This window comes from Apteryx rowi, unplaced genomic scaffold, assembly GCF_003343035.1.
Source record: "Apteryx rowi isolate R43461 unplaced genomic scaffold, aptRow1 scaffold_1, whole genome shotgun sequence".
NCBI lineage: Eukaryota > Metazoa > Chordata > Aves > Apterygiformes > Apterygidae > Apteryx > Apteryx rowi.
Genome location: NW_020447196.1, coordinates 5,286,245 through 5,297,491, shown reverse-complemented (window position 1 = coordinate 5,297,491; position 11,247 = coordinate 5,286,245).

Genomic DNA, 11,247 nt, shown 5'->3' with positions numbered 1-11,247 from the left:
TGCACCCGCTCCGAGGTGGCGCTGCCCTGCTACAGCGGCTTCGCCGACAAGGGCAAGCGCTACTCGGCCGAGGGCTACCGCTGCGGCGCCTACGAGGCCGGCTACGTGGCCAAGGGCGGCGGGCGGGCGCCCGACGGCAAGTACGGCGCCGCCAGCCCGCGGGGCAGCCTGGCGGCCGCCGCCTCCCCCGGCCCCGAGCACGGCAAGTTCTCCAGCCCCCGCTCCAGCTTGGGCGGCGCGGCCGCGCTGCCCTACGACAAGTTCTCCAGCCCCCGCTCCAGCCTGGTGGTGCCCGGCCAGGACAAGTACGGCAGCCCCCGCGCCAGCCTGGTGCAGTACGACGGCGCCGCCCTGAGCCCCCGCTCCAGCTACGCCAGCACGGCCAGCGACACCAGCAAGCACTCCAGCCCCCGCGCCAGCCTCACCAGCTACGACGGCGGCAGCAAGCCCAGCAGCAACCGCACCAGCGGCATCAGCATGGGCTACGACCAGCGGCACGCCAGCCCGCGCTCCAGCACGGCCAGCCAGTACTCCGGCACCGCCAGCCCGCGCTCCAGCTACTCGGACTCCAGGTACGGCCCGCCGGGCAGCGCCGAGCCGGACGCGGCGGGCGCCGCCGGGCTCTCCGTGGCCAGCCCCCGCTCCAGCGTGTGCGGCGCCGAGGGCCCCGGCGCCGGGCGCGGCGCCGCTGTGGTCAGCCCGCGCTCCAGCATCTCCAGCCAGAGCTCGCGCAGCTCGCGGGGCTCCATGAGCGCCTACCCCGAGCTGCAGCTGCCCTCGCCCCGCGCCTCCCTGCTGGGGCCCGGCCTGCAGGAAGACGGCGCCGCGCCGGAGCCGGCGGACGTGTACCACAAAATCCGTGCCCAGTCCCCGCCGCGGCGCGACCAGCAGCACCCGGCCGCGCCGGCCCCCGACGCGGCTCCCCCCTACACCTACAGCCCGACCAAAGGCTCCGCTTCGGCTCCAAAATTCAAGCTTCCCTACCAGGTGACGCCGTGCCGGGAGAGCGGCCCCAGCCAGGCGGAGAGGCGGCTGGAAGCGCTGACGCTGGAGCTGGAGAAGGAGCTGGAGATGCACATGAAGAAGGAGTACTTCGGTGAGTGGCTCCGCGGGGCGCCCCGCGCCCCCCCGGGGAGAGGGGGACTTCGGCCAGCGAGGAGGTGGCCGCCCGCGGGGCCTCGCTTGCCGCGGGTAGCTCTGCCTCTGAGGAGATCTGGTGCTCAGGGCTGCTCTCGGACCCGTTACCCGCTGGAGTCTCTGGTCGCCGGTAGAGAAGCCTGGATCGCCACGTACCGCTTTCCTAATTGCTGTCAGCAGTGTTTGCACTGAGACTCTCTTACCTGGTGTTTCTCTCTCCTGCCCGTTTCTTACAGTTTGCTGGGTCTTCCGGTGTTCTCCCTTCCAGGTGAAATAGGGAACTTGTCTGAAGAAGCACAGAAGCTGTTTGTGCGATTAGGGGTTGGATTGATTTGTGTTTGTGTGCCTTTCAATCTGTCAAAGCCTCCACAATAAGCTCCGGCATCCTCGAGGTTGCAGTGTTTTCAGTCATGTTCTTGGGCCAACTGATATTTAATTTCTGTAGACGAGCTGGACCGGTGAAACAATTTTTAGTGCCTAGTTCAGTAAAATCTTTGTCCTCGCTCAGAGTGCTTGTAGGAGCCCATGGCATTGTTTCTGGCCTGTGAGGCCTTGCAGGGCTTCTCTTAGTTATCACATGAGTCTGGCAGAGTTTGGATTTGTGTCTGAAAAGTGAGAGGAGTTTGGGGGAGAGAATCCCTCTCCCTGTCCCTGGTGAAGCTTAGCCAGGCTGTTTGGGGGGGGGGGGGGAGTTGTCTCCTTAACGTCTTTATTGCTTCTTTGTAGAACAAAATCAAGGTCTTGAAACAAGTGAATGCATTTTGTAGCTGCACCGTTTAGATTAAGCTCCCTCATCTTTCTTATTTTCTAATGGCTGGAAAAGGACAAGATGCCTGCCTTCCAAAGAATCCCCACATGTCCAGATACTGCCCTGTTCCTCGTAGGTGCTGGGACCTTCAGGATAAGTCCTTAGATACTGCTAGCTAGGGCAGCAGGACCTTGGTGACCTTCAGAAGTGGCTTGTGTCCCCTGCTTGAATTAGGCATGTGGGTTCTGGGGGCTCTGTGTGCAGTTCTTCATAGCAGGAGAGTAAGAATAAGGCACGGAAGGACAAGGGGATCTGCTGATGTGTCAGTCCCCTGCTCGTGGCCCGCTGTGAATCAGTGGTACAAAGTCTGTGGCCTTGGAGGGGACAGTTATCTCTCACAGCCTGCGTGTGCTTGCTGGGTGCTGAGAGGAGAGAGGCCTCACTGATGGGGTGTGATTTCTGATTGACACAAGTGTTGCTGAGGATGGAGATGCATGTTAAGTTAATAAAAGATTTCAGACCGTTTTCAATTCAGTATTAGTATACCCTGCATGAAAGGGAGGAGTTGCAAGGCCCTTTAAGTGCAAAGATGTGATCTGCAATGCAAGAAAGACAGATCTGTGAAGATCATCTGAGGCAGTTGAGCAAGTACCCTCTAGTACAAGGTAAACTTTTTTGTTAACTGCATAGCATTGTTTTTATAAGCTCTTGTGCCCAGACAAAGGAAGCTGAATACAGTGCCTGCTTACTGCCTCAGTCTTACCATCCTTCCTCTGTTTAGTGTGGGGCTGAATAAGAAAGCTGATTGTCATCTGCTGCATCTTTTGCAATGTCTAGCACCTGGTGTGAGGTTTTAAGGGGCTGCAGGAACATAATCAGTTGAGTATAATAACAGATAACTTCTGAGCATCTGCAGAAGCTGGTCGGGGGTGTTAATTAACATGTGCCAAAAAATGTTTGCCTCCTAAATTTCAGTGGAGTGCAGTGAAAGATGGAGAACCCAGATATATTTAGAGTAAGAAGTGTGAGTTATAACTGCCCTGAGCCTCTGGGAAGGGTTTCTTGTGGCCAGAGAAGCTGGGTGTGCAGTGAGGAGGCCTGGGTGTGATTGGGGACTCCAGGAAGAGCCTGGGGAATGTGTGTTGTGGGTGGGGTGGGTTTTTCTTTTTTCTTCTTTCTTTTTCTTTCTCCTTTTTTCAGTTTGTAAGGATTTGCCTGTTGCAGGTATCGCTACCTGCAGGTATATTCTCTGGCAATGTGTTGCAACATGCCCTAAGCCTCGGCAGATGTGGTCTGTGTCAGTTCAGCAGTAGTAAGCTTACACCTTTGTGCCTAGGGAGTGTATGTGCCAGCTGCCCTGTAGGTATTTGTTATTGTAGTGGCACATAGAAGTGCTACTGTGACTTGCACCCTATAAGCACTTAAAACCTAGAAAACTGGGGTGCCATAGAAGAGAGGATCGATTTCTGAGAGTTGCTGATGTTTTAATAAGTCCTGATGCGCTTGATCCTGCAGTTCTGATTCAAATCAGCTGCTGAGGTGAAGGATGAGCTTTGGCTAAGTAAGCATGTCAGGGTTTGGCCCAGTATGACTGCAGGCTGAAGGGTTAAAGATGAGGAGAATGAGAAGAGAGGGGAGAGAAGTCTGCTTATGAATGATATTAGAGCAGATTACTTAGACTCATTTCTCTGAGAGAGTTTTAAACATAGCGTTAATAAAGGAAAGCCAGTAGAAATGCATTGATTCATATCCCAGCCCAATGTCTTCGTTTGCCTGTTCATTGCCTCCCTTAGCGCTTGTCTGACATGCTTAGAAGGCAGTCGCAGAGTATCTGGTAGGAGTTCAGATACCTGTGATACTCTTGAAAAACAAAAATGCTGAGCCTCACAGTCTAACAAAGTAGCATGAGCAGAGCAGATGGTTTAATACTCCTTAATTAGATGAGATGAATTGTCTAGTGAGTAAATGCTCATATTGTGACACTGCTAATTTTACCATGCCCACCCCCCGCCCCAAACAATCCTTGCTTTGTCTGCTTAAAGTGAGGGCTACTCTACATGGTGCTGTTCCATTATGCTGTCCACAGGCCACTCTATTTTGTCTTATGTCCAAATGCAACTTTGAAAAATTGAACAGTGAATTATTTTGAATTTGAGGTCAAGAGACTAATCAGTCCTCTTTGGAAGAGGAATAATTCTACATTGCATTCATTTTGTTTGTGGGTCTAACCACAAACCTAACCACAGTAGTGCTGGCAATGCCTGGCAGCTTTCCCACACTTTGCTATTCCACTTCAGAAGAAATCTCTAATCTGGGGCAAAAAAAATACATGGTGGAGCTGCTGTTGCTGTAGTCTTGCCTTTTCTCTTTGCTTACATGGGGATCCCTGAGGAAGTGCAAGCAGCTCTCTTTTTGGGGGGGTGAAGGGGTTGGGCTTTCTGTGTGCCACTTCTGCCTGGAAAAGTCACCAAAATGCAGGTGACCGCAAGGCATTGTTAGAGCAAATGAGAGGGGAGAAGAGGCATTCGTGGATCTGGTGTCTGCACTAAGTGAAAGCACAGGAGCCTTAGGAAAAGTACCTGAAGAGAAGGGGCAAGAACTGGTCCTCTAGCAATGCTTCCCAGGCAGTGGGGAATTGGGCTGTGTTTTTGCACATGGGGGGCTGCCTCTGTGCCCTAAGAGGGTGGGCAACCTTCCAGAAGTCAGCTAGGACCCCTCCAGGCACCCCAGGCCTCACGGAGCTGACCTCGTGTAGAAGGGATGCGTGCAGTAGTCTGATCCTCAGGAGGGTCTCTGGGGGAACCAGGAAGTGGGCAGCCCAGCAGGTCCAGAAAGCAGGCAGCCAGGCCTGCCTGTGCTACACTTCTACGAACGGCTCTAAGCAATGTTTCGTCTTTCACCGTGCTGGGGGCTTCTCTTTCCTGCCTCACCTTCTCCAGCCTTTCCTTTCTTATGGCAGGCTTGAGCATATCTGTAGAGAGAATGAAAACATCGTTCCACAGTTGATTTAATCTGACCTAAGATGACAGTGCTGCAAAAAGAGCAATCTCTCCATCTTCCCTACCCCCAGCTGCACAGCTGAGAGGTAATAGCCTGCTGCTTCCAACTGCTACCACCAGCATGTTGCAGCCACATGCACTCTGATCTTACTGAAAACCAAGCCTGCAAAAAAGGAAGTGGAGGGGAAAAGGGTTTGTTTTCAGCTGGATCAGTGAGCTGTTCTGATTCACCCTGGCCATGTGATGGCCAGATCTGACCCAGAGGAAAAGGTGGCTGCAAAGGGCATCAGGAGGGTGAGGCCATTCCTTTGGCAGCAGCCTGCAGTTAGACTGGTTAAAGCTGTAAGGCTCAGTTCCCTTGTAGCTGTACCTGCTTACTCTGCAGCCCCTTCCCCAACTGCTTCATACTCAACTCTGAGAGACCCCCTGCTTGGCCTCTTTCAAGGTATTGACACTTTGGTAAATATGCTCAGTTTAGTGACAGATGCTGAGAAGAGAAGCAGTAAAGTAATTTCACTCACTTTCATAAATGTTCTCAGCTGGGCCTTCATATGTGGTGGGCTAAATTATCAAAGTTGTTTCCTGGATGTTTTAAATTGAATGTACCTCTTAAGGTGTCAACAAGACATTTGTGGGTGTTGGAAACTCATCAGCTCAGACACTAACTTAAATTCTCTGTACTCTGTCGAACTCTTCAGTCTGATGTCTAGGCGTTGAAAAAGAGTATAAGGCAAAAATGGACTTTTGGCATGCCCATTCAAATCAAAACAGTCCTTTTGAGACTGCCTGTAAACCTACTGCTTATCACTTACCAAGCAGGGAAATGTCATTGTGTTAAACAGTCATGCTGATGTGGCGGTCGTTTTAGAACAAGATCTCTGTATGTCCTGTGGCTCCCCAGGTGTACTGTCAAAAATTGAAGGAGAGTTGACAGAGGGGCATAGGCAGCAATTGCATGCTTCTGTGCAGCCCTGCATGCATTGCCATTGCAGCTGCCCATGCTGTGCTGCAGCCATCATCCAAAGAGGGCTGTCTGCTGTTTTGGTCAGGGTACAGGGATCCAGTGCAAGAAGTGATTTACTAACTGTCTTACCATCTTGACCTAAAGAGGAAATGGCAAGGACATTGTGAAAGCGGGGAGGTGGGGAGAGAGGAAATTGTTTTCGTCTATGCAAAGTCTAAAGAGACAAGCAGTATTTGCAATTTTTCTGATGTTAGTATATTTGATGATGTTAATACACTGTGCAGTGTTCCTTTGTTAAGAGCTTTTTCCCCAGCTTTGTTGGGCATCTAGAGTGCCTTCCTGCCTCTTGCTGCTTACTGCCTTATCTTCGATATCTCTTACTTTGTGTCTCTGATGTGCAGAATATGGAAAGTACTTAATAATGAGAAATAACTGGTCCTGTCACAATGAGCTGTCACCTTTCTTTGTCTTCCAAAGGTACTTCCATGTGGCTCTGCCATCCTGAGGAAGACAGCGCCTTTCTCAGTACCCAGTAAGAGGTCGCAATAAGCAAAGCAGGGGGTCAGTTGATGTCTCGGGATGAGATACAAAGTCCAAATTCTGTTTATAATTGTAGTAATCTATTTAGTAGAAGTGAATTCTTACTCTAACAAGTAGGGTTGAGTTTCTAGATATCCTGGATCTTTCCAGAAGGCCACCCACTAGTACTAGCAAACATATTTGGAGCACCACCAGGAAACACTGCTGATAACATCCTGTTGAAAAGCCTTTGGCCTGGTGTGTAGGTGAGGGGAGGAAGTAGATACCTAGACCCATCCAAACCTTTTCTACACTTTATGTACTTAGTCATCCATGCAAATCCATTTCTTTGTATTGAGAAATTTTGCTGGCATGACAAGAATGACTTTTGAGCCCTGGAATGTACTTGCAAGTTCAGTGTTGTACGTTCACGTCTCTTTTGTGAGCTCTCTCTGATCTTGCACTCGGAGACAAAAGGCGGTGTAGTACAGGTCTCTGGATGCGTGCGCATGTACGAGTGAGTGAGTAATGCTGCTGCATAGGACTATATGCGTGGCTGTAGAGGAGAGATGAAGAGAGTGAGCGAAGGGCTAAATTAGTGGTGAAAAGTATGTTAAATGAGAAAGTTTGGAACTTGAGGATAATACAAAGGGAGGAAGGAGTAGGAGGCTGTGGCGGGAGAGAGCATAAAGGCAGTGAAGCTGATGCAAAAAAGTGATAAGTCAGCAGAGTAATGTTGCTGTTGAAAAAGAAGCCTTACTTTTGTCTGTAGTATGAAATGTCATATGAAAATGTGGGAGTGGCCCTAGCTGGTTTCTTGGAATCCCTGCTAGCCATATATATATTCCTGACTCTAAATGAAGTTGGGAAGTGATAGAACATGTAATAGGGGGAGAAGAGAGATGTAGAATGTAATGAATGTGTTGCATTTCAGTGTGTGTACTGGTTGTGTAACATGCATGCAAATAACGTGTATTAAATAGAAAGTTGAGTGACTATAACTATCACAGAAGCATTTATTATAAACACACAACTGCTTTCTTCCTTTCAGCTGCAGGAAGCTTGGCTGTGAATAGGGTGATTATTTGATGGCTTATTTTTTTTCGTCTTTTTTTTCTCCTCTCCATAGTAGTATGTGTTGGGTGTGCTTTTAACCTTTGGCTCAGTCTGTGTTGTCATTAAAAAGCACTGGATGCAAAGGATGATGGTGATTTCCAAAAAAACCAGCCACATGTTTTATTGGCACTAACATAAGGTTTCTGATAGAGATTTGGATATACTATAGAGTTGGTATGAGCATATGCACTGTCATGATATAACAAGTCTTATTTTGTTAGCCTTTTCTGTCACCATATGGTTTGGAAAATCTACCCGTGTGCATACCTCTCCGAACATCACAGCTGCCTTTTTTTTTTTTTTTTTTTTTTTGGCCATGCGCTGATACAGCCCATGTGTCAAGGGGGAGGGGAGGGACGATCCACACAGCTCTACAGATCGGAAATAAAGGAGATCATTTGCATTCAAAATGTATGTGGATAAGGAATTTACTTTTGCCTGTTTCAAAGAGTCTGTATCCTTGTGAAAAGGCTGTTGGTCTGCAAGGGTTGAGTGCAGTTCATGCTTTAGTTTGCTTTGGTTTGGAGTGTGCTAAGCAATTGGTAATTCCAAAGCCACAGGGCTTCTGTATAAACACTAAGCAATTCATTAGATCTGTTCATTTTTTTAGGACACGGTCACAAGTTCCAAGCCAGATTTATACTGCGTTCCTAAAGTAAGAGCCAGTCAAATTCCCAGAAGTAATATCAGGCTTTTACCCCACCCCCACCCCCCTTCCACACACTCCCTCCCTCCCTCCCACGCAAGTCAGCCCAGCCAGGTATACCCTCTAGAGGGGTCAAGGAAACATCCTAAGCAACATTCAAAGTGAAAAACTGTTTATCTGAGTTTAGCTTCTATGAGCAGTTGTTTGCTTAGCCTCTGTGCTTGACCTTCCACAAAGATGTATATGTATGAATCCCCCAGTTTGATGTTAAATCACACACTAAAAATTCATATGCATTAGTGTGTGAATTGGGAGTATATCATTTAATAGATTCTGTGGCCACTCTATTTGGAAGAGTAGAAACAAGACTGGATTTTGAAGGAACAGACAGTTGTCAAAGTACCTGCAGTTACAATGTGATCAAAGTTAACACTTTTTAGTGGAAAGTTTCCCTCAAATTATGTAATTTCTACATTTAAAAGAATAGTCCTAGTGCCTTTGAATCAGGATTTCTGTTCTGCTCTTGTGCTCCTTCTGCTGGTTTTGTGGCAGCAGCAGAGATACCAGTCTAGTCTGAAATCCTTGGTATCTATGACTGATAAACTAGGAGACAAGTGTTTCTTGTACAGCCATATGGATGGTGAATATTTAGAAAGCCTACAAAGCAAGAGGTTTTACAAAATACTAAAGTAATTTAAAAAAATTGGCTGGGAAAGTAATTTTCAGATGTCTAAAAATGTTGTTCAGCAATGGAAGGGAAATAGCAGAAGCGATAAGTCAAAAAAACTTAAGTTTTGCATGTGTAAACAAAAAGCTCTGGGCTTGGCCTCCTACCTACATCTCATGTCCTGAAAGCTATTGAAGGACAACACTTGACTGTCTTGGTGGTGCATCTGCAGAGTTGGTCTCAGGTTCTCTTGGGCTCCCCTCTGCAGCAGCGTGAGCACGTGCTCAGCCCTGAGCTGTGCAGCACCAGAGGGCTTTCCCTGTTTGGTAGGAGGCATGGTGCCCCGTGAGTCCTGGAGCAGGGCTCTGGTGCTCACGGAGGGGCTGTAAACCTGTGATGTCTTGTTCAGGCTGTTGCTCCCTTCCCCAGGGACAGGGCTCCCGGGGCTCTGGTCGTCGCAGCGTTAAGCAATGAGGCAGTTCTGCTGTTGGAATTAGTTGTGTCCAAAAGTGTTGCTTAATCTGTGCCTGAAGAAACCGAATGTCTCTTAGAGTATGATACAGTATATGATTTGCGCCAAACCTGGACAAAGTGCCTCTTTTCTGACAGCGCTGGGAGTATATGATGTAAAGCAATATTGAAGCAACAAAAGAAAAACAGGAATGTGCGTGTTTGGTGTCTGCAAACTTTATTATTAGCTTAGAAATGCTCTTGCTATTTAATCATTTCAGAGTACTGCATTCAACTGCTTGCAGTGTTCAAGTTCTGACAGGAAATAGGTCTCTCAGGCCTGTGTGATGTGGCATCCCTTGGAGATATTCCAAGGGTGTGATCTGCTCCCATTGAAGCTGGTAGCAGAATTCTTGTTAACTTAGTTGGGAGCAGAGCCATCCTTCAACTCAACAAAATTAGGAGATGTGCTAATTATTGACCAGTAAATGTCAGTGCTTGGCTGGATTTTTATATGAATTTTTTGCTGTGCCTGTGTAGATGCCATTTCTTAAAGTGATTTCCCCCCCCCACACACACACGCTACAGCAGATATTTCTCTTGTGGTATGGGTTTTCTCTTTCTATTAACCTCACTGTTGTTTTAACTCCCTATCAGTGTAGCCTTATTTGTTAGATGCACTGTGAGACAGAGGAGCACAAGAAAATGGCTAAACAAGCCATATCTCTTCCAGCTGGAATATTTCACATTGTCTGAAACTTCATTCCTTGTTTTTGGAGCAGTTTTACTAAATCTCTACTGTCACATTTATGTGTTCCAGCAAACTTTTAAGAAAAGGCCTATGACTCATTAAGGGGGGGGGGAGCCCAATGCATCAGAGCACAAACATTCATTTAATGCTCAGCTGAGAACTACTGTACATATAAAACATGTAGGGACTTACACAAGCAGACTTAGATGGGGTAAGGATTTATTGCTAGGGACACCTACTTCCAAATTTGAGATCCTGGAAAAATCCCACTCAGCAGGTTTTGGGTGCCTAAAACTTGTAGGCACTTGGGTTTAAACCTTGGCGTTGCCTGTGTTCAAGCTGTAATTGTGCACGTGCGCTGACAAGTGCAGCTTACCCATTTTGTCTCGCGTGGCTTAGCTGAAAGTTTTGACCATTTTCCATTTCTGGGAAAAGAGGGCAATGGTGGCAGCTACCAGGTGATTTGGAAGAAGAGATCTTGTTTGGTTGGTTTAGTGGCTGTGGAAGAAGAGGCTTTACCCCTTGTGATAGGAGTTGTTCTGAGCACTTGTGTCCTGGAGGTTGTGAGGCGTAAGGTGTATTTCAACTTGGTAATTTAAGCACAAGGCTTGGAGGACTCCGCTGTTACGTAACTAATATATTCCATATCCAAGAGTGACGAAGCTGCTTGGGGTCCTCCAAGGAAGCTGTTATCTCATACAGGTCAAAGCAGAGATAAATGACTTGAGTCCCACACCTGGAGAGGGACACCTCTGTGCTTGAGCATGGCTCTTCACCCTGCCATGACAAGTGCTGCCGATGCCATCAGCCCAGTGTGGGGCCTGCTGGCTAGCACTGATGCCACTCCCTGTGTGCGTGGTGCAGATGTGCTCCAAGTTTCCCCTATGCTTATTTTTTGGGAGCTTAACAAAGATATTGTGAAATCCTCCAAGTGCCAAAGTGTCCATAAATCACAGTAACCTGAGTAGATTGTCCAGAGCCCTGTCTTTATAAGAAAAGTAAAGTAGGAGTGTAAATGGCTTCTAGCATTGACTCCTTAGAAGTTTGTACTGAAGATGGGCAAACTGTAGGGATGAGAAGTCAAATGATTTTGAACAGGGATATGATCTGGTTGGAATAATAACCCAAATACTTAAGACTAGTCGGGTGAGATAATTCTAATGTCTCTAATTGCAGGCAGTAGCACTGAAATGAGTCTAGTTTGTTGTGAGGATTAATTTATGTATTTGTGAATACTTTGAGATCTGCAG